General features: G+C 38.3%; 1 long non-coding RNA gene across 8 annotated transcripts in view; it reads right to left on the bottom strand.

Annotated features, from left to right (window-relative positions):
• LOC119506949 overlaps window positions 1-27,972 on the bottom strand; it is a 233,622-nt gene that overhangs the window by 117,596 nt on the left and 88,054 nt on the right. For all 8 annotated transcript variants that reach the window (XR_005211074.1, XR_005211076.1, XR_005211075.1 and 5 more), the window contains one exon: window positions 12,424-12,589. This is a non-coding gene — a long non-coding RNA (uncharacterized LOC119506949). The remainder of the gene's footprint in view (window positions 1-12,423; window positions 12,590-27,972) is intronic.

Below are 27,972 nucleotides of genomic sequence, written 5' to 3' on the forward strand. Positions count from 1 at the left end.
GAGGATACCCCTCAATAAACCAAAATAATACTTGCACACACTTATTCAGGGTGGGAGTTTTTTGTCACATCAAAATATTAGAAGCAACCTAAATGCCTATCGATATGAAACTAGTTGAATAAAGTAAGGTTCATCTGTAGAATGGAATAACATGAGGCTATTAAGAAAAATTGAGAAAGTGCTCTATGAACTGATATGGAATGATTTAGAGGGTGTGTGATTAAGTGAATAAAGCACAAAGAATACAGACAGTATGAGGTGTTTGAGTTAGATAAATAGGAAATTATGTATACATACACATGGACACACACTTGTTTTTGCGAAAAGAAATACACAACAGATTAAAGTAGGCACAAACAAACAAAAGTTCTCCTAGATGGGATGGGGATGAACCTAGTGAAAGGATTATGAAGGGAATGAAAGTATTCTTAGTACACAGTGAGAAAAAAATTACTATAGAAGGAAAGACATGGAGGAAAGAAGCAATGGAAAGTAAATAAGTTAGCTTGAAATGTTGCAACATCTATCAACTGTTATTTAAACATTATTATTGTGATATTTTGTTGGTTTGAAATGTTGAAAATATAATTGTGACTGACAAAGATTTGGAAATGCTAAGTTCTTTGTCTTATTTTTGCAGGAGGAGAGAAATGATAAGTACTTTTAGTCATTGTGTGAACAAAAATTAAACATTTATGTTAAAAATGTAACAGTGATCACTAAGAAAATAGCAACAGAATCTATATATTCAAGCCAACAAGGAAAATAAAGGATCAAGAAACATTTTATCAATCAAACAGAAGAAAGGAAAAGAAAAAAAGGAAAAAAGAAGCAAACTGAAAGGCAAACCATTTAAGATAGTTAAAATGTATCAGCAATTTTTAAATGTTAGTCAATTATGCTCCTCTATAAAATTCAGATTTACAAGGTTAAGCAAATAAATTAAAAGTTGAAAATAAAAAATAAGGAAATAACTAAAAGAATGTCCATGTGTCATTATTAATGTCAAATTAAACAGAATTAACAGAAAAATATTATTTTTTTAGAAATAAAATATTGCAGAGATAAATCCCCCTTTACACTCTTCTGTGATCCAGTTACTTCCCTTCTGTGCCAGTTTGAATGTATTGACTGGAGGAGACAGACAAGGAAAAAATTAAAGGAAAAATTTCTTCAAAGACAGAGCCGTGGAGGTTGAGGTCTGGAGTCAGGAGGTCTCGGGCTGGGAGAGCGGAGCAGCCCACATGCAGGGAAAGGGTGAGTTTGCCCTGGAGGTCGAGGGCGGGCCTTCTGCCTCGTTGCTCAGGAAATGTCCTGCCACCCCAAGCCCCAAAGAGGGTGGAGCACATTCCCAGGGAATTGGGGAGAGCCTGGCTGCCACCACGCTGTTCTGAAGGGGTTGAGCGTGTGCCCCGGAGATGGAAGGGAATCCGGGAGCTGCCCCGATGTTTGAGGAGGGTGGGGCCAAGAAGGTGGTCTCCCCAATGTGTGGATATATTGGAGCACTCACCTAAGTGTTTGGAGAGGAAAGGGCTGCCGAAAAGGCCCTTAGGAAGGGTTAGGCTCCCGCTCTCTCAAGCCCCAAGGATGCAACGTCGTTCTGTAAATGACTCTCAGACTTTGAAATCTAATGGAGTTTGTCCTGCAGGTTTTAGGAACTGTTTTGGTCCTGTTAACCCTGTTTTCCTTACTCTTTCTCCTTAGGCAATGGGAATGTTTATCCTATGAATGTCCCTCCTTTGTATATTGGAAGCACATAACTTGTTCTAGGTTCACAGATCCACAGCTAAAGGAAAATTATGCCTTAGGACTGACCACGTCTAAATTGATTTTGATGGGATTTTGTACTTAACTTTTGTTACTGAAATGATTTAAGTTTTTGTGATGTTGTGATGAAATGAATGTATTTTGTATTTGGAAAGATAATGTCATTTTAGGTTCCAGGGGGTGGAATGTGCCAGTTTGAATGTATTGTGTCCCCCAAATGCCATTGTCTTTGTGGTCTTGTGTGGGGCAGACGTTTTGGTGCTGGTTAGATTTTCTTGGAGTGTGCCCCACCCAGCTGTGGGAGATAATTTTGATGAGATGTTCCCATGGAGGCGTGGTCCCACCCATTCGGGGTGGGCCTTGATCGGTGGAGCTATATAAATGAGCTGACTTGGGGGGAAGAAAGAGAGTGCAGCTGGGAGTGATGTTTTGAAGAGAAGCAAGCTTGCTAGAGAGGAATGTCCTGGGAGAAAGCCGTTTTGAGGCCAGAGCTTTGGAGCAGATGCCAGCTGCCTTCCTAGCTAACAGAGGTTTTCCGGATACCACTGGCCGTCCTCCGGTGAAGGTACCCGATTGCTGAGGTGTTACCTTGGATGCTTTGTGGCCTTAAGACTAATTGTTTAGTGAAATAAACCCCCGTTTTATAAAAGCCTATCCATCTCTGGTGTTTTGCATTCTCCAGCATTAGCAAACTAAGACACCTTCCTTTCCAGAGCTGATAGTCAACAAATGGTTGTTCCTTAAAGATTAGTTGCAATGGGGAATATGAAACCCTATCCATGAACTTTTTAATACTATTACATTAAAATCCATTGTCCCTCTTCTAATTTGAAAGGATTTTTACCAATGTGTGACTTTGTAACATCATTCATTGGTCATCTGAAAAAGTGTACAATATCAAAAAGTCACATCCATTAATAGCACTACCAATCTCATAAGAAAAGCCTTAACTATTGGAAAATTATCAAGCTCAGGGTGGTAGATCTACATTTCCCAAAATTCTAATTTTTCCTTGAAAGCTCCGTTCTATCATTGGCAACAAACACTATGAGTTGTTTTTCTTGACATGATAGGCACAGCTCATTCATTTTTGAGGAAATGTCAGCCAAATGCAAGGCTGAAGAACCATAATTTGTCTGCCAGTCGTTCTTCTTTCAAGTATAAATGGTGTTCCACAAAGGAAAAAAGCAACTAATTCAGCTTGCAACACAAGCAATGCCATGAATAGTTATTCTCAAGACAACCAGTGTAGTCCAGTAGGCAGATGTATTTTCAGCCAACTTGTCATTTTATCACACAGAATATTAAAAACACATGTTCAAGGGTCAAGATTTAATAGGTTTCCAGGGGCCGGAGTGCAGGTAGGGAATACAGAGAGAATGCTGACATTGTAGAGTTTCTATTTGGGGTGACGGAAAAGTTTTGTTCATGTATGGTGGTGGTTGTTACACAATATTGTGAATGTAATTAACAGCACTGGATTATATATTTGGATGTGGCTAAAGGGGAAGTTTTAAGTCATATATATGTTACTAGAATTAAAATTTCTAAAAAAGTTCATAGGACAGTACAACACAAACAGGGAACCCTAATGTAACCCATGGACTATAGTAAATAGTACAATTAAAATAATATTCCTAAGACAATTGTAACAAATATACAACACTAATGCCAGATGTTAATAAGGGATGTATGGGAACTCTGTATTTTCTGTATGATTTTTCCATAAACCCTTAACTTCTCTAATTAAAAAAGAATTTAATAAATTTAATAAATTTGATTCCCTCTTCAAAGGACATTTTTCCCATTCTTCTTCTTTTTTTAATATTACTTTCTTTTACTTTAAAAAAGAACACTCCACCCTCCTTCCCTTCACCCATTCCCCTGTAACATGGAATCTGATTTTTATCTCTGCTTTCTCTAGTCATCGCTCATAAGTGATATGATACAATATGTGCCTTTATCTGCCTTGCTTATTTCACTGGGCATAATGTTATCAAGGTTCTTCCATGTTGCAGCATGTCTCATAACTTCATTTTTTCTTATGGCTGAGTATATTCTATTGTGTGCAAGCATTTTGTATATCCATTCATTTATTCTGTTTTATCCATTCATTTATCAATGGACAGTTGGGTTGTTTCCAGCTTTTGGCTATTGTGAATAATGCTGCTATAAACATTTGTGTACAAGTATCTATTTGTGACCTTGTTTTCACTTTCTTTGTGTATACACCTAGAAATGGGATTGTCAGGTCAAACAATTATTATATATTCAGTTTTTTGAGGAGCTGTCACACTGCTTTCCACAGTGGCTGCACTATTTTATATTCCCACCAACAATGCACTAGACTTCTTTTTATCTGCATCCTCTTCAACACTTGTTAATTTCCATTTTTAAAATATTAGCCATCCTAGTGGGTATGAAGTGGTATTCAACTGTTGTTTTAATTTTCATTTCCCTAATGGCTAATAATGTTGAGCATACGTTTATTAGCCATTTGTATGTCCTTTGGAGAAATGTCTATTGAAGTCCTTTATCCACTTTTTAATTGTGTTGTTTATCTTCTTGTTGCATTGTAAAAGTTCTTTATATATTCTGGATATTAAACTCTTATCCAACATACGGTTTGCAAATGTTCTGCCCAATTGTCTAGGTTGTCTTTTCACTTTCTTGATAATTTCCTTTGATGCACAAAGGTTTTTAATTTTGATGAAATCAAATTTATCTATTATTTCTTTTGTTGCTTGTGGTTTTTGTGTCATACCAAAGAATCCATTGCTGATTCCCATGTCAAGATTTGACCCTTTGCTATCTCCCAAGAGTTTTATAGTTTTAGCTCTTTATTTAGGTTCTTGATCCATTTTGTGTTTACTTTTGTACACAGTGTGAGGTAGGGATCAAACTTCATTCTTCTGCCTGTGAATATCCAGTTTTCCCAACACCATTTGTTAAATAGTCTTTCCCCACTGCATGTACTTAGTACAGTACACTTGTCAAAAATCGGTTGGATATATGGATATATTTTTGAACTTTCAATTTCTGTTCAACTGATCTACTTGTCTATCTTTGTGCCAGTACCATGCTATTTTGATTACTATTGCTTTGTAAAATAATTTGAAATCAGGATATGTGAGTCCTCCAACACCATTCTTTTACCAGATTGTTTTGACTATTTGGAGTTCCTTCAGGGGCATTTTTAAGTAAAACAGTTTTCATTTGCTTGTTTTACTGCAAATGCGTGACTATGAAGAGAATAATCCCTAGTACTGTCTATTGCCACTGCCCTGATTTCTAGTAAGGTGCCATCAGTTTAAATCATCACTGCCTTCACATCATCAATGTAAATGTCAACATATGAAATTACATCTAAGTATTATTATGAAAATAGTTTTGACCTCATGGATACATCCAGGAACATCCAGGCGTCCACAGACCACACTGAGAACTGCTAGACTATATGCTATTACTTTTTACAGTATGGGTTTAAGCCAATTTCCAGAGGAAAGAAATTTAAATAAAAACCTCTCCTCCCACCTCTTCTCTCTCTCTCTTCCTCTCTCTCTCTCTCTCACACACACACATACATACACTTACACAAACACACACACATTACTGTTCTGTTAAATGAGTCAAATTTGGTTTTGAAGTTATAATTCTTCATTTTTATTTTTTTTTTCTTAATCTTGCCTGTAAAATGTCACAGCTTCCTCTTCTGTTTGGCCCTGTTCAGCTCGTCTCTCCTGCACCACCTCCTGTCTTAGGATAAAATCCCCACATCTGATTCATGCATCCTCTATTGTGCATCACCTGCCTATCTACTAATAACCACCTTTGCTTTGTCCCTTTTGTCCTGCAGTAGCATTTCTCAGATCTGGTTACTTTAATTATGGATTCAGAAGTGGAATTTTTTTTTCTAAAACCAATGTTACAAGTAGTCCCCAACTTCCCCTAGAAGTTACTCACATATACCTAAAAATGGCTACCAATGCCAGCTTTCCCACTATCAGACACTCAATTCCTTCCCCTTTGGAAACTGCTATGGAAAAAAATAAAAAGCTGCATTTACAGAGACTGTAGTTTCAGAATTTGAAGTGGGAAGGTAAATATTTTGAACAAACATTATCTGAGTGCTTAAATGTTTGTTAAATTAATTTATTAATGAATAAATAGAATATTAAAAATCAAAAGCACCTCAAAAATGAATTTTAGGACAGTATTCTAGGCAGTGCTGGCTTGACTATGTCTTGTATCCCTCTGATCCAAATCATCCTCATGCACACACACACACAGTATTTCCACTTGACCTCACGACTTGAAATTCCATCAATCAGAGACTCAGTAAGGTTGAGAAGGTGTCTGTGTTAAACAGGCAAACACACCTAGTATGACTGAACTGAGCATCCTTCTCCTTTCTGCACCAAGAGAGCTTCTCTGGCCTGGGGGGTAATGATGGGACGGATGTCTAGAAATAGGTAATTTCAGAATGTGAAAAATGAAAGTAATGGGAAATAAGGCAAACTAAATACTGAAAAGTAACCAAATATATTTCATCTACTCAAAAATCTTATTTAAGTTCTGACCAGATGTTGAAAATGGAGGGGGGATGTCCTCTCTCTTCCTTCCTCCATCCCTTCCTCCCTCCCTCCCTTTCTCTCTCTCTTTCTTTCTCCTGAACTGCAGGACACAGACTGTAGATCTCTGCCATCAGCCCTTCAGTTACGTAAGGGTTAAAGTTGCCCTGAGTGCCGTGGTGCCATGTTTGGAACCAAATTAACCTATTTCAACATTTCTACAAGCAATTTTTTTTTTTTAATGAGAGAAGACAGACTTGAAAAAAGTATTCTCAAAGCATATAATTGACAAAGGATTAGTGTCCAGAATGATATCAATTCCAAACAACTGATTTACAAACATACATTTTGTACATAACCCCTCTGTTAATTGAGTTTTTTCTCCTTAGGAGAGCTTTGTATTTTTTTCCTCTTTTTCAGTTTTCTCTAATTGAAGGGCCAATGTGTACTGGGAATCTTGCAGGGAAACAGTCCATGGTTGAGTAAAACATGGCACTTACCCTTGAAAAGTCCTCACAATATAGCAGAAGAATTCATTGTTGAGGCAAAAGTGACAAGATAAAAGGAAAGAAGAAAATGTGAAAAGTAAAGAACAAGAATTCAGTTAAACACATTTTCAAATGGTCCATCCAGTTTTTCGCATTACTTTCTACTAAAATTTTGATTTCATTAAGGAAGTCCTCAAGGAATCTTTAAGTTAACCAGATATATAAAGATAATTGTTCAAAGTCTGCCTCATGAACTCACCATCACCCCCCTTCTCCTCCCAGAGACAGCTGACTTGCTCTTGTGTATGTATTTGCAGAGCTTAACCTGTTCCCTGCAACGACAAGCCAGGCACAGCCATTAAAGTGTCACTGTTTTGCCCACAACCCATAGTCTCCGCAGAGACAACACTGTCGGCAGTTTTTAAATGGTGGATGTTGCATAATAAGCACTATGCACAAATGCATAGTCCCCAGCGTAGCTGCTTGCCATACTCCAGAGGTTACACTTTGTGAAGTTCATGCCAAAACGTTCTGCTTCCACTGAGTGCTTAAATGCTCTTAGCAGGAAGAGCGGATAAGATCTGTTCCCCATCGAGGATCTGGAACTAAGTAGAATTGCAAAAAGTGAAACCTCTCTAGTCAGCAATCTGAGCTTAGGAATGAGCTCTTGACCGACAGGAATTTGTTAAATTTACTTTCACACTCTATTTTTTTTTAAGTTCTTCTCATGTGGATTTAGAGAGTCGTCATTTGATGTATTGCCAGCCTTCTCCCTTGCTTTTTCATTAAGTGCTGTTTGTTGTACTTTGTCTTCCATGAAAAGACTGTCACAATTATAGCCTGTGGTGGCTTGGAGTGATGTACCCCAGAAAAAAAAAAATGTGTTCTTAAACTTAATCCATTCCTGTGGTGCAAACCCATTGTAATAGGACCATTTGATGATGTTAATTCAGTTAAGGTGTGGCCCAACTGAATTAGGATGGATTTTAATCCTATGAGTGGAGTCCTTTAAAAGCAGAATGAAATTCAGACACACAAAGAAAAAGCCACAGGAAGAAGCTGGAAGTCAGTAGAACCCGGAGAAGTCAGGAGAAGCTGCCGTGTGCATTGCCACGAGACAGGAAAGTCAAGGACCAAGGATTGCAGACGGCCAGTTCTACACACCACAGTCCTCGGGAAAAAAAGTATTGCCTTGATGATGCCTGATTTTGGACTCTCCTACCCTCAACCGTGAGCCAATAAATTTCCATCATTTAAGCCAACCTATCATGCGGTATTTATTTAAGCAGCCAGAAAACTAAAACACAGCCTGTTTCAGTTTGCTAATGTTGCACTTAGGCAAAACACCAGGAATGGATTGGCTTTTATAAAAGGGGTTTATTTGGTTACAGATTTACAGTCCTAAGGTCATAAAAGTGTCCAAACTAAGGCATCAACAAGAGGATACCTTCACTTAAGAATGGTCGACGGAGCCAGGAACACCTCTGTCAGCGGAGGAGGCAAATGGCTGGCGTCTGATGGTCCTTTGCTCCTGGGTTGTATTGCTTGCAGCTTCTGATTCCAGTGGCTTTCTCTCTAAGCATCCAGGAGTCCTTTCTTAGCTTCTCCAAGGCAAACTCTAGGCTTCTTCTCTTAGCTTAGCATCTCCAAATGGCCTTCTGTCCACATCTTCAAGGATCTCTAAGCATCAGCAGCTGTATCAGCTCTTGAACTCTCTTAAATACTCCAGTTAACTAATCCAGACCCACCCCACATGGGCAGGGTCCACACCTTCATAGAAATAATTTAATCAAAGTCCTCACCCACAGCTGGGTGAGTCACACTCTATGGAAACAAGCAATCAAAACATTCCACCCAAAAAGATTGAATTAAAAGATTCTGGCTCTTCTGTGGTCCATAACAGCTTCAAACTGGCACATAGCCTTTGCTGAGGATCCGCCCAGCAGGGCCAGGACTAATTTCTCCCTTTGGTGAACCGATCATGCCCATCTTCCATCAGCTTCTCAGTTCTGAGCTCAGCTCAGCTATTCCCGTAGCAACCTCAGCCCAGCCAGCATCTTCCCTTGTGCAGTTTCAGCTGTGATGTTGGAGAACATTTGCAGATGACCCTAGACCTACTATTTCTCTCTTTGGATTGATCTCCAGGCTTTCCAAACCTGGCTTCCTTCATGGATACTTCCTCCCCAGCTCCTTAGAACAACAACTGGCATTTGTATAAGACCAGCATTTGCAAAGTGCTTCCACATACAGGAAAAGACAAAATAGACTAAATACCTGCTAGGGGCCAGCCACTGGCCAAATCACTTGACAAGCATTACTATGTCTAGTCTTCAGAACTCTCTGTCACATCTTATTATTCCCATGTTACACATGAAGAAAAGGAAATATGCATCTCCTAATTGGAATTCTATCTCAAGATTTTTGCATATGCTGAACCAAAATACAACATTCCATCATCTCAGTTTCTGTTTCTTAAGGAGATTTGTTATACAATCCTGAGGTCAAGAACCAAATAGAGATCTATGATTATATCCTCATCTTTTACAAGCATCTTGACCATAACTAATTCAGCATTTTCAAAAAATTTAGACACTTAGACTTTACTGAGTGTGCTCAAAACATTGAACTTAGTGTTATGGAGACAGCACTTTTTCCTTTAGAATTCATGTTTCAAATGATTTACTGATTAATTGTATAATTTATTATGTAGTGATTAATGATTGATTAAAACAAACAAACGCCATAGCAAGTACAAGTGGCATAAACAATCTTAGGATGAGCCCAGTCAACTCTTGGTAAGAAAAAATTTCTCCTTGTAAACCAGGAGTGTACGAACATGTTAGCTTCAAGCCTAAGTCTGAACATTTCAGAAACTGGAGCATGTTAGTTACTCAGATGGACAGTGGTTGAGAGATATTCTCTACTGAACTTTCTTTCGATTTTACTGCTAATTGATATGTACTTTATGATAATGCTGATTCCCTGTGTGTGTCTCTAGTATTATGAACAAAAAAAACCTAAACAGGCCAAGTATCTATGCTTTTAAATTTTTACAGATTCACTTGGGTTTGTTGCCGAAATTATCTTAATCTACCCAAGGGTAATTTGGGGGTACAGGTGAGGTATGAAGCCCCTTGGAATGGCTGCATTTTAAGTGCTGGGCATAAGCTGTGTCCACAGTTAAGTCTAGACTGAAGCAGGATCCAAGGTTTATTTCCTATTAGAAAAAATACAAAACATTACAGCCTGGGCACTTTGATTTCCATCTGTAACCAAAATGCACCCATTCATTTATTTATCAATACTCAGTGATATTTACTGAGGACCTTCTATATTCCAGGCACTGTGTTAGCCGATGAGGACACAGTGATAAACAAACACAGACCTTGGTTTGTATCTCAGCGGGGTTTTCAGGCTTTAATGGAACCCTCACAGAAACAAATGTTAAGCTGTAACTATGACAAATGTTATAAAGGAGAAGTGCCTCATGCTACAATTTAATGTAGTTGGGAAGGTCAGGGAAGGCTTTGCTGGGGGAAATGACACTAAAAGTGAGATTGGAAGAAGGCAGAGGAACCAGCTTGGTGGCAAGAGGAAAGAAGAGCATTCCGGAGGAGGGAACAACACATAAAAAGACCCTGTTGTGGGAGGGAGCAAAGCAATTTCAAGGTAATAAAGTGATCTATAAAGATAATAAGGTGTCTTCAGTCAAAAGGGACATCCCAGAAGTAATACTGGGCTTTGCCAGGAGGCATCTGATACATTATAAGGCAAACTTACAGCTTCCCTTGGTGACTTCCCCAGCTTCTAAACAAAGCAGTAGCATTGAGTGACTTAAAGGAAGATATAAAATAAGAACTAAACTCTGGGGTGCAGGGTGAGGAGGTGTGCAGAGAATGAGAATGACCAGACAGGTCTAGTGGAAAGGACACTGGGGTGCATGTCAGGAGGACCTCCGTTTCCCTCTGTACACATACAGTCAATACCACTTTCCCCCTAGAATCGTCGTGAAGATCCAATGAGGTAATTTATGTAGATTGCTCAGTTATAGCAGATGTCGTGTGCCACCCATACATATCCCGCGTACTTTTCGGTGTTTGCCACACACTTCCGGTTGCCCATAACTGTGTCTTGAGCCTGAGGACTCTTTTCCCAAAATCTTGGGAAGTCACTTTACCCATGCAAAATTGAAACTACCCTGCCCTCCACACCAGGCATCAGTCAATGACTCAGGACTGCGCATAAATGCCCCAGCTGCCTCACTCTCTAAATGAAATAATTCTGAGGCTTGGCTTTTACACCTATTCCTAGATTTTCACCATAGGATTAAGTTCCACCCACCCTGTGTGTTAGGAATAAGCTACTTAAACTCCAATCTTTACCTTGAATTCTGCTTCTGGGGGAACCCAAAGGAAGACAGTACAACACCTATCACATATTAACCATTCAATAAATATGTATTTAATGAATAAATAAGTGATGATGAAAAGCTATTACACCTACTAAAGAAAAAAATAAGTTTTCTAGGGAAACTGTAAAGATTATTCCAACACAAAACTTGGAATAGAAAGGATGCATCATTTTTGTCTGGTAGAGATAGGAGGGCCCCTATATGAGCAAGGTAAAAGGTGAACAGATGCAAAGCAAAGGTCACCTGGACAGTTAAGAAAAACAAACAAACAAAAAGAGCTGAAGATAGCAGCAGATGCTATCTATAAATTATTCATAGAGACTTAAAGAAACTGCCTAGAGCCAAATGTTGGTGCTTGCTCTAGGACCCAGACCCCAGATTCCTCTTCTGCTTAGCAGCATTTGGCTCTACCTCCTGTCCTCCAATAGTTCAGGATAGTTTACATTATAGAATTGAGGTGCAGTCATGGCTACTAGGAGGCCTAGGCATGGCTTGGCTGATCAGTAAAAGGACAACTGTGGTTATAACCATTTTTCAAGCCTGTAAGAAGCTGATTTATCTATTATGCCCATGCCTGGTTCCACTGGCAATGCCAAGGTGTGGGGATGAGGGTAATGGTAGCAAATTCCAGCCACGAAGGGTGTTGTGCAAAATGGAGTGGCCATTCCAACTCTGAGCCATGTGGGTCCTTTCACCCCAGAGCCCTCACCATGGATCTCAAGCTGCGAATCACCATTATACCATTTTCATTATTTACTAGTACTACCTTCATCATGAAAATCTCTTAAGAAAGTTGTGGGTCAGCAGGCTTTCAGTTAGAGAACAATGGAATAGACAGTGGAAAATGTTTCCCAGGGTTTTCAGCATGCACCCAAGCCAAGAGAATAAAACTAACTCTCAAATTTTAACTTTCTTCAATAATAATTTCTCACTGTTTTACTTTGTGGAAGACTTTGGGCAGAATATTTTATGTGTATTATTTTATTGATCCTCATAGCCATTTTCTGAAGTCTACCTCAGTCAGCCATTGATACATAACAAACTGTCTTAAAACTTAGTTTCTTAACACAATAGTCACTTATTATTTCCCATGGGTCTAAGGTCGAGCTGTTCCGAGCCAGGCTCAGTTGATATAAGCTGGGCTCGATCACACGTCTGGGGTCTTGGCTGGGCCAACCTGGCTGACCTGGCTCTGCCCCACGTTGTCTCTCACTGTCCAGGGAGCGAGCTCAGGCGTGATGTCATGGTGCAGGCAGGGTTCTGAAAGTGCAGAAGCAGGCAAAGCCTCTTGAGTTTGGGGCTTGGAACTGGCATTCATTTTCTTCCACCACAATGTGTTACCAAAGCAAGACCTGAATTAAGAGATATGGGGAAACAAAATCAATTTGCAAAGAGCATGGATACTGGTGAAGACTTGCAGGCATGTTTTGAATCAGTCCACCACATTGGATAATTGGTTTAACAGTTTCCCTGATAGTGTGAAAAAACACAGTAGATTCTTGTACATTACAAAGTCTGCAAACCTTTGTGCAAACGTTAGGGCAGTGATAGGATTAAGATTCCTTAGAACATGCTCTTCATGCAACTCTTCATTTGACTAACAAGATTGCCCTCCATTCCTCTGGGAAGGCTCCTCTAAATCCCAGGGACACTTATGTATTAGTGGAGCACACTTGAATTCGTCAATAGTAGCTCTTATCAAATCATATTTTATTTTTTTGCTTAACTCTCTGACTTCCTTTGGAAGGTAGCTTCCTGAGGACAGGAGCTCTCTCTCCTGTTAATCATTATACTACACACACATCAACTGGCAGAGAATCTGGGCAAGATTCGCCACATGATAAAAGTTGTATTTTTTGATGAATGAATGAAAATTCACACAAGTGTGAATGAAAAAAATTGGGAGTCACTGTGGGACTGCGAGCACACAGGCAAATGGTGACTCATTATTATTCAAGTGAAGAGAATGGAATTACATGGGATAGATAGAGAAATCCCAGCAGTGAATGCTGGATTCCATGCAGAATCCCTTCTTGTTTTTTCCTTCGAGTAACTCTCTACTTGCTAAAGAACCATAGCACTTTTAGCACCAGGAAAACAAAAAACAAAAAACAAAAAAAAGCAGGCAGTCACTGGTCTGCAGGCTCTTGTACAATGGAAAGCTAAAAGTCTATCAGAGGTTCTAAACAAAGGTGCATTTCTTGATTGGATTTCTGTCTCCAAAGGAGATTGGAAATAAATTGTCCCCAATTGTTGGTGAGGTGCACAGATCTGCTGGGCCATTTTCCTTTCAGCCATGTTACCAATCACTAACTAATTATTTTCTCCAATGCCTACCTAATAAAACTGTATTTGGATCAAAATTGAGTAGTATTGGTTGTGTGGAACTAGCTCTGGAAAATATTGGGTAGTTAGAGAATATATTAGAAGATAACAGGGTTACTTCGTTGGATATGATTGGCTTACAAAAGGAAATTTTCTTCAAAAGAGAAAAATAAAGTAATGCAATAAAGTTTTTTTTCTGCAACCATTTTTCTTAGCATATTTGAACTTTGAGCAAAAAATAATACTAGGTTACATGTGAATTGCTAGGTTTTTAAAGTAAGCCTCAATAAAACAGATGCCTGATTACATGTGTTTGAAATAAAATTTGATACAGGCTCTATCAAGTTCAGAACTTACGCAGATTCATCAGGCAATTCAGCGCTAAGAAACTAAAGACTCCAGAGGGAAAAAAAAGAACAAAGTAAATACACAGAACACATGGATATAACAATTTAACCTGTAGGAATTTATTTCAAAGAAAACACATTATACAAAAATGCACATTAGACAATACTTATTGACTATTTATAATTAAAAAAACTATTATGAACAATCTAAACATTCTAGAAAATAGTACTGGTTAAATGAAACCAGAATATATAAAAAATGGAATGTTATACCACAGTTAAAATGAACAAGGCAGCACATATGAACCAATATGAAACTGTCTCCAAGATATATTGTGAAGTCGGAAAAAAAAAGGTAAGGTAATGAACAATGTATAAGCATAACTATGTGTAAGCATACTAAAATTTCTATAAAATGTTTTAAAATGCTACAAATATTTATATCTTCTGGAAGGATGCACTAGACATTAATAAGAGTGATTTTTGCCTGAGAGAGAAATAAAGGGGGTCTATGGAACAAAAGTGAGAGTTACTCTTCACCATATTTGTCTTATAGCTTTTGATTTTTTTTTTTTACTTTATGCTTGCATTATCTAGTCAAGAGCATATTAATAAGGCTGAAAACAAATGAGGCAAAACTTATATCTGTAGGAAGAATATTAATGTAAAGATGTTAACTACGTTCAATAGTTTACATAAAGGTAAACCAAGAGTTTTAAAGGAAGAACTTTGCTTCAACATGTGCATACAAGTTACAAGGACAAATGCAAATATATTTAAGGCACCTCATTATGACTCAAGAATCAGTTCTGATGAAAAATTGCTTGCTTTTTAGGTCAACTATATCATTTACACCCTAATTAAAAAATGGTCCGATCCAAATCGAGTTTACAAAACAGGAAACACACACACACACACACACACACACACAAAACAGTGAGTCATCCTAACACAGGAAGTGTCACTTGTTTAATAAAAGGGCGGCCTTTCCAGTCTATGTTTGTGAACTGAGATATCCAAGAGTCTTTCATGGGGAGGTTGGTGTTTGAAGAACAGAGATCAAACAATATTCACTCTGTTAAGTAGAATAGCTTACTTTTAAGATGGAAATGCTAGTATGTGCTTCAAAATAGATGAAGTGCTTAAACAGAAAAACCTACAAGGACAGACCTTCAGCATCTAACTATGGCAGAGTAGACTGTATCCAATCAACTCACTGAGATCAACTATAAAAGCAGAATAAAATACAAAATGAACCAACACAGCTTTTGAAGGGCATCAGGGTGCAGACAGGCAACCAAGACATAAGATGCTGGGACCCCTAGGAGAAGGGACATGCATGGAGCAGAACCCAAATTCACAGCCACTTTTTCTCCTAAAGGTATTTGCTAATTTCTTAGTGGCACAGACAGGGTTTCCAGGCAGGAAGCATGGGCTCAGAGATCTAGCCTTTGTTTTGGTCTGGGGAGACAAAAATTGATATTCAGGGCTCCCAAACCAACCAGGAATGTGGAGTCCAGAGCTAAATGAAAAGGGAAGCTCAGGGAAGTGAGGATATACTTCCTTTTCCCTTAAGCCATTTGAAAATGCCTAATCTGAATTGGCAAGAATCCAGTAAACCAAGCAGCTAAGAAACTAAAAAGCAGGTAAGAGCTTTTTCAGGTAGGGAGACGAAAATTGGAGATCAGAAGTCACTCATTATTGATAAGGGGCTCTGGTAACCAACCCAGGCTTTCAAGTAAGACCCATGAGGGCCAGTTCCTAGGGAAAAAAAAGTTAAATAAGAAATAGACCAGCCCCTGCAAAGGTGGAAATCCAATCTCAAAATACTGCAATCCCTGATTGGAGCAAGGTGATCTGCCTCAGCTCTCTGGAGAAAATAACATCCAGATCTAAAAATTTGTATTCACTGAGTCCAACATTCAATTAAAGAAAATACCAGGAACATCAAGAGACAAGACTAAATAACTAAAAATTAAGAAAAAATGCACTCAAGAGGAATCAGAAAATCTATATAATCCTACATCTATTAAATATTTGAATATGCAATATTACACTTTCCTAAAGAAAAAAAAATCCAGTACCAAACTATATCACTGGCAAATTCTTCTTGTGATCTTTGATATTTCTAAATTAGTATCCTCTCATTCATTCCAATATGGAAAACTGATGAAATTATGGAACTCCAGTTCCATGGAGAATTGCCCAAGGAAATGTCTGTTTGTTGGGGCTTTCTAGGCTGCCACTCTACTTTCCCCAAGTATCAAATCATTTCATTGTCATCCTGTTCATATTTTCTTTGTATTATTACACTTGAACAAATTGACTGTTCTTGTTTTCTTTGAATTTGAAGTTGAGTGCGTTTGCATTCACTAGAAAGGTAGAATTTGAGACAGACAATACCAAGCAATGACCAAGATATGGAATAACCAGAGAATCCATCATCTGCTGGTGGGAGTGGAATTTGATTTAAGCTTTTTGAGAAATGTTGGACAGGACTGCCTAAAGCTGGAATTCCAAATACTCTCCAATCCAGTATTTGCACTCCTTGGTATATGCCTAAGAGAAACAAGTCCTTGTGCCTAATAGATGACACACACAAGAATGCTCAGGGCAGCATTATTTTGCAACAAAGATACAAACTGGAAACAACTCAAATATCCATCAACAGAAAAATAAATAAATGGTAGTATATTCATATAATGGCATCACCATGTAGCATGCAGAATAAGTTACTGCTACATGTAACATGGATTATGAATGTTGCTTAAAAAATTGTCATACAATCAAAGAGCACATACTGCCTGATTCCATTTATATAAAGTTCAAGAACCAACCCAAACTAAACTATAGCAATACAAGTCTGACAGTGGTTACCTTTAAGGTGGTGTAACAACTTAAGAGTGATTAGAAGCTTACTTCTAGTGCACTAGCAATGTTGCTTTTTCTCTTTTTTTTTTAACCTGAGAGGTAGTTACACGGGTCTGTTTACTTTGCAACATTCATTAAACTGGGTACTTTTCTGCGTGTATGTTATACTTCAACAAAAATGTATACTTAGGAAAATAAAATTTCAACCACAGGGGTGTCTCAGTCAGAGCAGAGATTTAATAGTATGAAACAGGGAGGGTTACACAGTGCATGCCTTCTACCCAGTAGGGAAGCACTTTTCAGGTTGAACTCAACAGAGAAGCTGCACTCTTCCTGCCAAAGAAACAGCTGCAGTGAAACCCTTCCTACTGCTAAGGTGCTGAAAGACCATTTCAACCCAAAATCACATAGGTCGTGAAAGGTATGTGGCCCAGAAAATATCAATGAAGGATGCAGAGCCAGGATGAGGAAGGAAGAGAGGAAGGAGAAAGGAAGGGGGGCAGGGGCAGCAGAGAAGGGGAAAAAGGAGAAAGAAGACCAAGTAAAAATATTTCTCTTAGCTGTGTATTCACTCACATCTTAGTTTTGCAGAAATAGACTTTGGACAAAGATTTGTGTGCAGGGGATTTATCAAGGACAGGCCACCCCAACTCACCCCCGCAGAGGAAGAGTAAGGAGTGGGAGAAGTAAGATGGTGAAGTTCAAGAAGCCAAGCAAGAATGTGACTTCAGACTTTAGACAAAAGCATGATCCCACAGGGGAGCTCTGGAGTATAAATTGTGCCGTAGAGTTTGTCTCTATTCAAGACAAGGGACTAGATTTCCATACTTCTGTACCAGTCATTTCACAGGGGCCATAGCTAGGAGGCTCTGAGTCCCCAAGCATTCCCAGTTCTGCAAGTTCAGGCAGAGCAGCTCTAGTATTCTAAGGACATGGCCTCCAAAGTGAGTTGCAAATATGGGTTGTTAGAATCTAAAGCATACGGAAGCCAAGGAAGGGGCCCACAAATGTAAAAGGAATCCCAGAGGATCATGGTGAAGCAGTAACTGGGTCCCTTACCCTTGGTGAGGAAGACTGGATATCCATATGAAAATATGCTGCGTACTATCGACGTTTTGTTGTATTCATTCTTGTTTATATTAAACAGTTAATATGCTATATCCATTGCCATTCTTAGTTCAAGAGGAGTCATTCTCAGTCAAACTTTTATAATGTCCCAAGTTAGACAGTCTTGTAAATTGTTGTTAAAGATATTTACTCACACTGGGTGAATTCTGGTCCATAATTTCAGTCCCAATTTTAGGGCTCAGGAAAGGAAGGTAGGGATAGAAAATGCCCCTTACCTTGTGGTGTCGAAAAATCTTCAGCCTCTCCGAGTGTGCTATGCTTGTTGATTCAAAAGACGGTGAGTGAGAAAAGCATTGTGCCAGGTTCTAGTGATGCAAGACAAACAATGCCAACCTTCCCCTTGAGGAATTCCTATTCTAAAGAAGGATGCAGCCAAGTTATAAATTATAAGACTATATGGTAATATAATAACAATAGGAAAAGCAAATGTGTAGAGAAGTAGTACATTTGAGCAAAGCTTTGCAAAGCAACTTCAACAAATGTTTGCTTCATTCAATGCATTTTTTACTGAGTGCCCTTTATGTGATGACATGGTGCTGGGCAGACGCATTCTCTCCTGTGGATGCCCGTAATCACTCTATGAAATAGGTAAGGTTTAGTGCTTTTTAACAAATGAAAAAAGGGAAGTTGTAGGGAAGGCAATACTCCCACTGCTTATTAAAAATTTATTTGTATGCTTGGTGAACCTGATCCAGCAGAAACAATTCACCACAATGTTTCATTTTTTGTTTGTTTGTTTTTCAGTTGTGAGCACAACATACTGTATTATGCAACCGGGGCTGGGAAAGGACTGTCCACAGGCCAGCTCCGGCCCAATGCCTGTTTTTGTAAATAAAGTTTTATTGGAACAGAGCCACGCTCATTCATTTACATAATATCAACAGTTGCTTTCACACTACAAGGGCACTGAGGAGTAGAAGTGGCAGACATCATTCATCCCGCAAAACCAAAAATATTGACTGTCTGGTTCTTTAAGAAAATGTTCACGAACACGTATCATACCACATTAGTTATAAGCTAAGAAATTGAGCATGTCTGCTCAAAATTTACTTACAGCTTTACAGGAATGCTAGGATATCTCTACCGTCTTAGGAGTTCGGTGTGTGTGCCATTTCCTGTCTAAGGAGCAGAAGTGATGCCTATTCATATTCTTTCTACTTTTAACACAGCATGTAAAGTCAGGTACTTAAAAATAAATGTTTGGGATGACTTTTTTTCAGCCTTTCTATTAGCAGTAAATGCAGTAGACACTCAATAGTTGCTTATTGGGTAAACTGCCACCATGATTCTCCATGGTCCTGCAGGCTTATAAAAGAAGTTTTTAAAAAAATCTTTAGACAAATATCCAATACTCCCAGTTCAAAATTCAGATAGAAAAGGCCTACTATTGCCTTCAGTGTTTGTCCATCTGAAGGCAGTGAGAAAATTAAACCACCTATCAGTCCACAGAATGGAGGAGAGAGCTAATTTAATATTCAAGAATGATATATGGGGTTACTAAAAAAGAATGAAATAGTTTTGGTGCTGCCCCATTTTCTAACTGTTATAGAGCATGAATTTATATAGGACAGGATTAAAAGAAAGCTTGTTATAATGGCTTTCTTCAAAAGAACCCATGATAAAAATGAGGATAAGTTACAGGTGTTAATAACCAACCCAAAATTTAGGAGGTTGTAAGATTCACATATATTGTACAAACATGCAAGCAAATTGAGGATATGTGTTACTGCTACAGAGACAGGATTTAAAAATTAACTAGAATAAGGATCTCCAATAAGAAAAAAGAACAATATGCCCTATAAATTAATGGCCAGACTGATAAAGATTTGGCTTCACTTATATAATTGCAAACTCATTAAAAAAATTCCAGAATCAGTTTTATGTCTTAAAAAAGAAATATGTGTCTTTTATCACAATGATATTTATTATTTACATTTCTGAAGGACATATGGTTCATGTGGCATGCCAATCACATCATATCTGGATCTGCAGTTTCTATCAAATTCTACCAAGATTTATTTCCAAGTGGATTTATCCATAACCTTATTGCAGTTCAGCAATGTGCCTGCCCCCTTTGAGAATTGATTTGGACAAAGGTCTTTGGCTTTCTGCTGTCAGTAAAGAGTACACATAAGCTTGAAGAATGATTAAGGTAAAGGCTCAAGTAAGTTTCTTACTCCAGAAAAATATCAAAACTCCTTGAGGTTGTGCTTTCTTCAATAGAGCCACTTGCACTACATAACTCAATTGCTAATTATTACAAAGTTTGTGAAGTTTCAAATTTAGTTGAGGTTAAGTTGGAGCTTCTGACCCCCAAAATTAGAGCATGGTCTTGCCTCCCCGTGACTATGCCTCCCGAGTTTCCTGGATTTTCCTTCTTTCCTTTACTTTACTCAGGTACAGAATTTTATATTAAGAAACCAAACTTTTCCATTAAGTTTTGCTGTATTTATTTTTGGTTTGAGCCTAATAAGTAGCCTTCAGCATGGAGCTCATAGACTTTTGCTCTTACTGGGCAGCTCAACCAATGGTCTTGGAAAGTACTATCTTGAGGATCTAGTAATGAAAGCAAATACTTGAAAGCCTCAGCCCCATCCATTAGCATAAATCTAAACCCCCCTGCAAGTCGCTGCAGGGCCAACACCAAGCTGACTCCCTTTTCAGTCAATATCTAAATAAGAAGGAGGTCTGTACCTACAGATTTTGAATTATTCCAGCAGGGAGCTGAGTTCCAGCCATAAATAAAACAAATAGCTTGCTCCCCATAAAGTTGATCCAAGGTAGGAAATCAATTTCCCTCTTTGCAGAAAACAACCAGTCCTCCACCACCCAGAAGGTTTGTTTGGAACAGTGCCAACTGCCTAATGGGTACTCGATAAATACATCCAGGATTTTTCCAGTCAAATCCAATGTGGTCTCCTCAGAACATGTCAGTGGCCCTTCATGATGTCTGGCATTGTTCTCTTGGGGTCTTGCTTGTTTGTATAGAGCAGGGATTGTATCCTTAGTTATCCTGAACTTTGGCTTAGAGCTTTCTCCTGACTTGGCAGCTCATGCTGAAAATTTTTCCAATAAAACAGGTCCTGCTCGGGAGTTATTTTATAACTGGACCAGGAGACCCATCTGACCAAACAATTAGTTCTATCTTTACAGCAGGTCTGGGACAGAACATAGATATATTTTCATGGCCCTTCCTTATAGTCCTGTGAGTTTCTGATTTAAAATCTAGATGTAAAATTACTGTTCTAGAATTTTTTTCTCAGTGGGTCCTTCGAAAAGCCAGTCACCGTCACTCTGGACAGATTCTGGTTGATGTGTTAAGAAGTAGTCAGACCAAGGAAAAGATGAATGATGAAACTTCCTTATGTTAACATGATATATTTTTCTCTCTTTATAATTGAAATTAGCTGATACAGAGATCTAACATCTTTTCATTCGGTAACACAGAATTGTTCTCCTTCTCAATTTCCATGAGTGGAATAATTTCATCCCTCTATATTTGTCTGTCAGTCACAAATTTTTATCCTCCCCTCCCCACCCCTCACCTCATAAGCCCTGCAGCATTGGTTAATGTGCCAGTCTGAATATATTATGTCCCCCAAAATATCACTATCTTTGATGTAATCTTGTGTGGGCAGACTTATCAGTTTTGATTAGATTGTGATTCTTTGAGGGTTTCCATGGAGATGCGCCCCACCCAACTGTAGGTGATGACTCTAATTGGATAATTTCCATGGAGGTGTTGCCCCACCCATTCAGGGTGGGTCTGAATTAAATTACTGGAGCACTATATAAGCTCAGACAGAAGGAGCAAACTTGCTACAGCCAAGAGGGGCACTTTGAAGAACGCACTAGAACTGAGAGAAGAGCTTCAGCTTACAGAGACATTTTGGAGATGGCCTTTGAAAGCAGACTTTTGCTCCCCAGAAGCTAAGAGAGAACAAATGCCCCCAAGAGCAACTGAAAGTGACATTTTCGAGAGAAACTGAAGCCTAGAGAGGACTGTCCTGGGAGAAAGCCATTTTGAACAGACGCCAGCCACGTGCCTTCCCAGCTAACAGAGGTTTTCCGGGCACCATTGGCCATCCTCCAGTGAAGGTACCTGACTGCTGATGTGTTACCTTGGACACTTTATGGCCTTAAGACTGTAACTGTGTAACCAAATAAACCCCCTTTGTAAAAGCCAATCCATTTCTGGTGTTTTGCATTCTGGCAGCATTAGCAATCTAGAACAGTTAATATTATAGGAAAGGATTTTAAATACTTTGAGGCTATGGACCTCATGTGCTTCAAACATTCTCTCCTTGTTTAGTTAACAAACACGTCCACTAATTATCCCATTTCCCCCCAGAAGAATTCCATTATTCATTATCATTAACTACATTTTTTCATATCTCCTTCACGAAGTCTTTATTAAATTAAAAAAACTGTAAGCTTCAAAAATATTAAATATTTTTACTAATATAAATATCTTTCAGAAATATAAATAACCTCCATTTTAAAGATGAGAAAACTGAAACTTATGGACTTAACCAAGGTAACACAGCAATTCATTCATTCATTTAGTGAGCATCAAACTGGAAAGAGAGTTTAGTCTTTCCTCTGCTTAAAACCCTCAAGTGTCTTTTAATCACTCTTAGAACTAAGTCCAAAGTCCTTAACTTGGACTACACAGCCTTGAATGATTAGCCCCTGCCCCAGACTCCCACTTCAACTCATTGTCCCTACTCCTTCCCCTCCAGTGGCACTGCACACCATCTACCCCTTGGAATTCCATGTCTATTCTCATCAGTGGAACGTGGCATAAGCCAATCTCTCTTCCTGGGTAATCCTTTCCCATCTCCTAATAAATGCTTCTCATCCTTCCAACTTAAATTTTAGTTCCTCCAGGAAGCCTTCTCTGATCCCTCTCAGACTAGGGGAGCTTTCTCCTGATGTATGTTCTCATAGCACTTCTCATTAATACATTGATCATAATTGTTTTCTAACAATTATTTGCTTAATTACAAGCCCCCCAAAGGCAGGAACTGTTCACAATGCTTTACACAAAGTTGGTAATCAATGAATATGTATGAATGAATTTGCATGAAATGAACGAAATGCATGAAAAAGCAGGCTCTACCCACAAAAGCAATCATCCTCCTATAATATGCTTTAATAACTTAAAACATCATTAAAAATTAATGACTCTGTCCTTTCCATTTCAATCTCTGAATTTTACTCTCAATCATTATTTCTTGTGTGTAATAGTGCTAGATGAAATTAAACCAGCATAAATTATGTCTTAACTGTTTCCAACTGCTCTTCTCTTAGCAATACTTTATCTTTATCTGTAAACATCCTCAGAGATAATTTAAGAAAACACAATAATAATAAACTATAATAAATTACGGTCTGTGCATATTGCACATACAAACATACATTTACAATACATACTATTGTTATCCCAGTTTTACAGATGAGGAAATAATGCTTCAAGTGATTCATTACTTGCCCAAGGCCACACAGCTATCCAAAGGCAAACATGGGGTCTATATGGCTTTGACTCCAAAGCACATGCTCTTAATCACCATGTTGTATCATCTTTCCCAAATCTTGCCCAAACATCTGTCTATCCATTATGAATCCTCCTCAAAATACCATCTGAGAAAAGTGCAAATATAATCTTAAAAAGCTGAATAAATGTGTCATGGGGCTTGCTTATGATGTGATTTATAACCCATTACATCATTACTATTGCATTAGCTAGACTATTTTTCAGTCTGTGCTGAAGACTTACGTCAATTTTCATGAGTAAACATTGTTATAATTATACATTTATTAAAATTAATGATATTGTCATTCATTGATAAATGTTTTTGCTCTAATTCAATTCAGAATTTATTTATTATTTAGCATAAATCCATTATGTCAAAGACCTTATATATATAAAACAGATACTCTAAAACAATAAATAATTGGATGTATAAAGAAATATACATTTGCCTTGGATGGGAAACATATAAACAGTGCAAGAGGGCTGCATTCGAGTTCTCCCTCAGTTCATATCATGTAGATAATTACCATCAAACTCATTCATTTGACTCTTATACTTCTTCATATAGTTAACTTTAATGTATGCATTCTGTATCAACTAGTATTTACTTCCTTAAAAACACGGCCCATATTCTCTAGTGCTTTTGCATCCCACACATTGTCTTGGAAAAACTTGGCAATGTGGGGTATTCAGTGAGCATTTATTAACTCTGTGATAGCAACATTGGGGCCATGCTTAAAAGGCTTTTGATGATTATCAAGAAGCAATTCAGCTTAATCCAAATAGCAAGGCAAAATCTCTGAATATTTTTGATCAGGTGAAATTTTTCATGACATCAATATTTTAGTGAGTTTCAGTTGCGGGCATTGGGAGAGTGGGCAAGGGGCAGGAAAGACTGGATTTGGAAAAATCAGTTTGGTAGTAGTGGGAATGGAAGGTAGAGTAGAGCAAAGAAATATCTGCTGGCAGACCCAAAAGGACTTAGTGAAGATTTGGGAGATGGAGTGAAGACCAGTAGTCAGTTAAAGATAACTTTAAGGTTCCAAACATAGGAACTGGAGACAATGGCTTGTTCATTTCCAGAAATAGGTAATTAGGGAATGGAGTCAATTTAGAGTGTCAGAGGATAATCAGCAAAATAGCAGTGAAACCAGGCAGTAATATTTGTGAACACAAGCTTGAATCCTGAAAGAATGGCCATATTAGAGATAGAGATTTGGTAAATAGCTATATAGAGCTGATAACCAAAGCCATGAATCAGACAAATAAATTATCATACTCTTGGAATAAATGCAGAATGCATTTTCTCTCAGATAACTATCTCTAATTCTTAATATTTTTTATAAATATAATTTCTGTAAGATATATATTTATAAAAAAATTTCAATTCTTACATACTCCCATATGGTTTTGCCAGATCATTTTCTTTAAAATTAACTCAGAAGCTAAAAAAAATGAATTTTGAACAATTTTTAAGGTTCATTCTTTCTTAGAAATTTTTCGCAGGATATATTTTGTGTTTTACACTGTATTATAGAAACCCCAAATGTTGCACCGTGCCAGCTGGAACTGTATTCCATTTCTGTTTTGGGGTTTTCCCTAAACATTGCTAATATAATTAATGAAACAGACAAGAAAATAGGAGTGCTACCCCTCCACCCCCCCCCCACCCACACACACAACTTCTATGGAGGTGAATGCAGAAGGCACTTTAATAAACATTCTCTTTTCCCCTCCTTCCACCTGAGGGAAGAAATGCACATTTCTGTTTCTAAGTTACACATCCTTTCCAGCATCAGGCTTATTCCCAAAGGATTTTCACCTCAGAAAAACAGTGTATTTTCTGTGCAAATCACATAACCAATCTAAATTTTAATATCTCCAATATTGTGCATTTTACCATGTCTGCTGCAAATAGAAATGAAAGTGTGACCTTCAGAGATCTTCACTTCTTCTGGAACTCACCTCTTATGCAATGAGAATAACTGTGACCCTTTGTCAGGTGTAGCCTATATCCAAATGATTCTCCAGACTCTCTTTCATGATAGCCTCAGGGGTGTTCACCTTAGCTCTCTGACTGCAAAAGTCCTTTATCAAGCATTGGCAACCCAGCTGTTACCAACTGCAGCCCATAATTTTAATGGAATATTCTTTCAATATTAAAATCAAGGAATATTGCCGATGGTAATAATTAAAAGGATTCAGAAAGAAGGGCAAAATATGAGCCCAGGAGATACATGTGTTTCATATTACATTTGAGATAAACTTTATCCAAGGTACATAACTGTGCATTGAACATGTACTCTATCCTTTGAAGAAAAACCCTGTTGTTTTTGTGAAAAGATTTCATGGGGAAGATGTTTGGACAAGCAGAAATGAAGGATGCAGCAAATTAGCTATCATTTAGTAAAACCAAATGATACTCAAAGAGTGTCTTCAGAGGATCCAAAGGACCTTCCCAAACAGCATGGTGGTATCTTGCAACCACCTAGACCAAAGAAGAGGGACTATTGTGGTCTGGCTGAATATGCATGAAAGCACAGAGGGAACTCATGGGAGTAGCAGGTGCATCTGGTTTTGTCCTTTACAATATCCAAAAAATGGTACACTGCAAACATTGTGGCAAGAGGGTTGGCCTAGAATGGGATTATCTGTGTGTATGAAAACAGCATCAAATATCTATATGTATAAAAACTGATTTGGGGATGACTTCCTGGCTGAAGATTGAAGGAAACCCAAGTCACATGTCAAATATTAATATTGGCAATATAAGATTTTTGAGTAAACATACTCATGTGACCTAAATTCCAGTCTTCTGTTAACTCTCTATGGTTCTCAAAGACATTAACCTATCACTATGGGAAGTCTCAGTAATATCAAATATCCATTAAGGAATTCCACATTTCTCTCAGCCCTAATCCCCAATAAGAAATTCTGGACTCATCCCTCCATTAAAAAAAAAAATCCTAATTTGGAATCTACCCCCAAACTTGGATCTATATTGGGCACAGTGCAGCAAAAAATAAAGGTTTTAGGATGGTTTGGTGAGCCTTGTTCTGTTACATTTATAAAAATAGGAATCTAAAACACAAAAGAGTTCCACAAAGAGTATTTCCCTTCAATCATCAAAGTGCCTGGATCAGAAATGTTTCTGGACTTGGAGATCATTCTGTGCGAGTCTCCTGGGACATCTTGCAATACATCCTTCCGTCGTCATGCCATCTGCTGAAAGCACCCACGTGGGATGAGTTTCCCACACAAGATGAGTTTCCCACACAGGGAGGATCTCCTCTCCTCACCACTCCTCACTCGCCTGGGGTAGTGGGCTCTCCTCTTACTCTCCTTGAGTTGTCCTCTGTGTTCTAGCACACGTCCTGCCTAGTGTATCCATTCAGTGGATGCCAGCTCTCTCTGCATATATTGAATAGCAGAAAAGGATTCTGAATCTGTCAGAGCTTCCTCCTCCTCTCAGCACTGCTCACAGCTCTAGTGACAAGGTGCCTGGTCGGGGATTCACTCGCTCTTCCTGAAATGCATGCCTTCGATTTCCTGCGTAGTTGAATGCAATCACAGTTTCTCCAGGAGGGAGGGCCTCCACTATGGCTCTTCACAATGATGACCTGTCTCTGCATCGGACGTCCACCTCTCCTCTCAGCTATAGCAAAGTGTAGCAAAATTCTTCTCAAGTAAGATTTGAGAATCATTTGTTCCTACCTCTTCAGCAAAGGAATTATCACTCTCTATGTCTTTTTCTTCCTACTGGTCTAGGAGCTGACAAGTGTGTAACTTTCAAATAATCAAGATCTCAGTTCACATTAAGCTGGTGTCCTACCTAAAACCTAAAAAACACATTCCTAAAAGACCTCCTTCCTTCTCTTTCCATGAATTATTGTTTGCAGATGTCTCATCATGAAAATTAAAAGCATATATAAAAGATACAAAGAATCTTTTTTTAATTGTAAGAGATTATAGTTAAGCTAAATTCACTTTATAGGAGGGGTGCTAGTAAGCTTTCATTACTTTAAACTTCAATTAACAAACAATTCCCAAATACCAGTGGTTGACATAATCACTCAGATTACAGCTGTATGTCATTGCGGCTCTGCTCTGTGATTCAGAACCTAAGACAAGCCATTATTATGGTAGAGGACAAAGAACAATAGTGGAACCTAGCAATGGCTCTTAAAGCTGTCATTGGCCAAAGAAAGCCATACGGCCCAGACGAAAGTGGTAATACAACTGACCACAGCACTACAGATACTGCTGGAAGCAACCTGAGGTTGACTGTATCCATTTAGGATAAAGTTAACAATCTCCAGTGTCCACACAAGACTGAAAAGTAACGTGTTTAAGTTTGCTAAAGTTGATGAAATGCAGATACCATAAAATGGACTGGTTTTTAACAAAGGGGATTTATTAGTCTATAAGCTTACAGTTCGGAGGCCATGAAAATGTCCAAATCAAGACATCATCAAGACAATCCAGCGACCCTGTACTCCTCTGTCACGTGGCAAGGCACACGGCATCA

This window comes from Choloepus didactylus, chromosome 12 (assembly GCF_015220235.1).
Source record: "Choloepus didactylus isolate mChoDid1 chromosome 12, mChoDid1.pri, whole genome shotgun sequence".
In the NCBI taxonomy this organism is placed as follows: domain Eukaryota; kingdom Metazoa; phylum Chordata; class Mammalia; order Pilosa; family Megalonychidae; genus Choloepus; species Choloepus didactylus.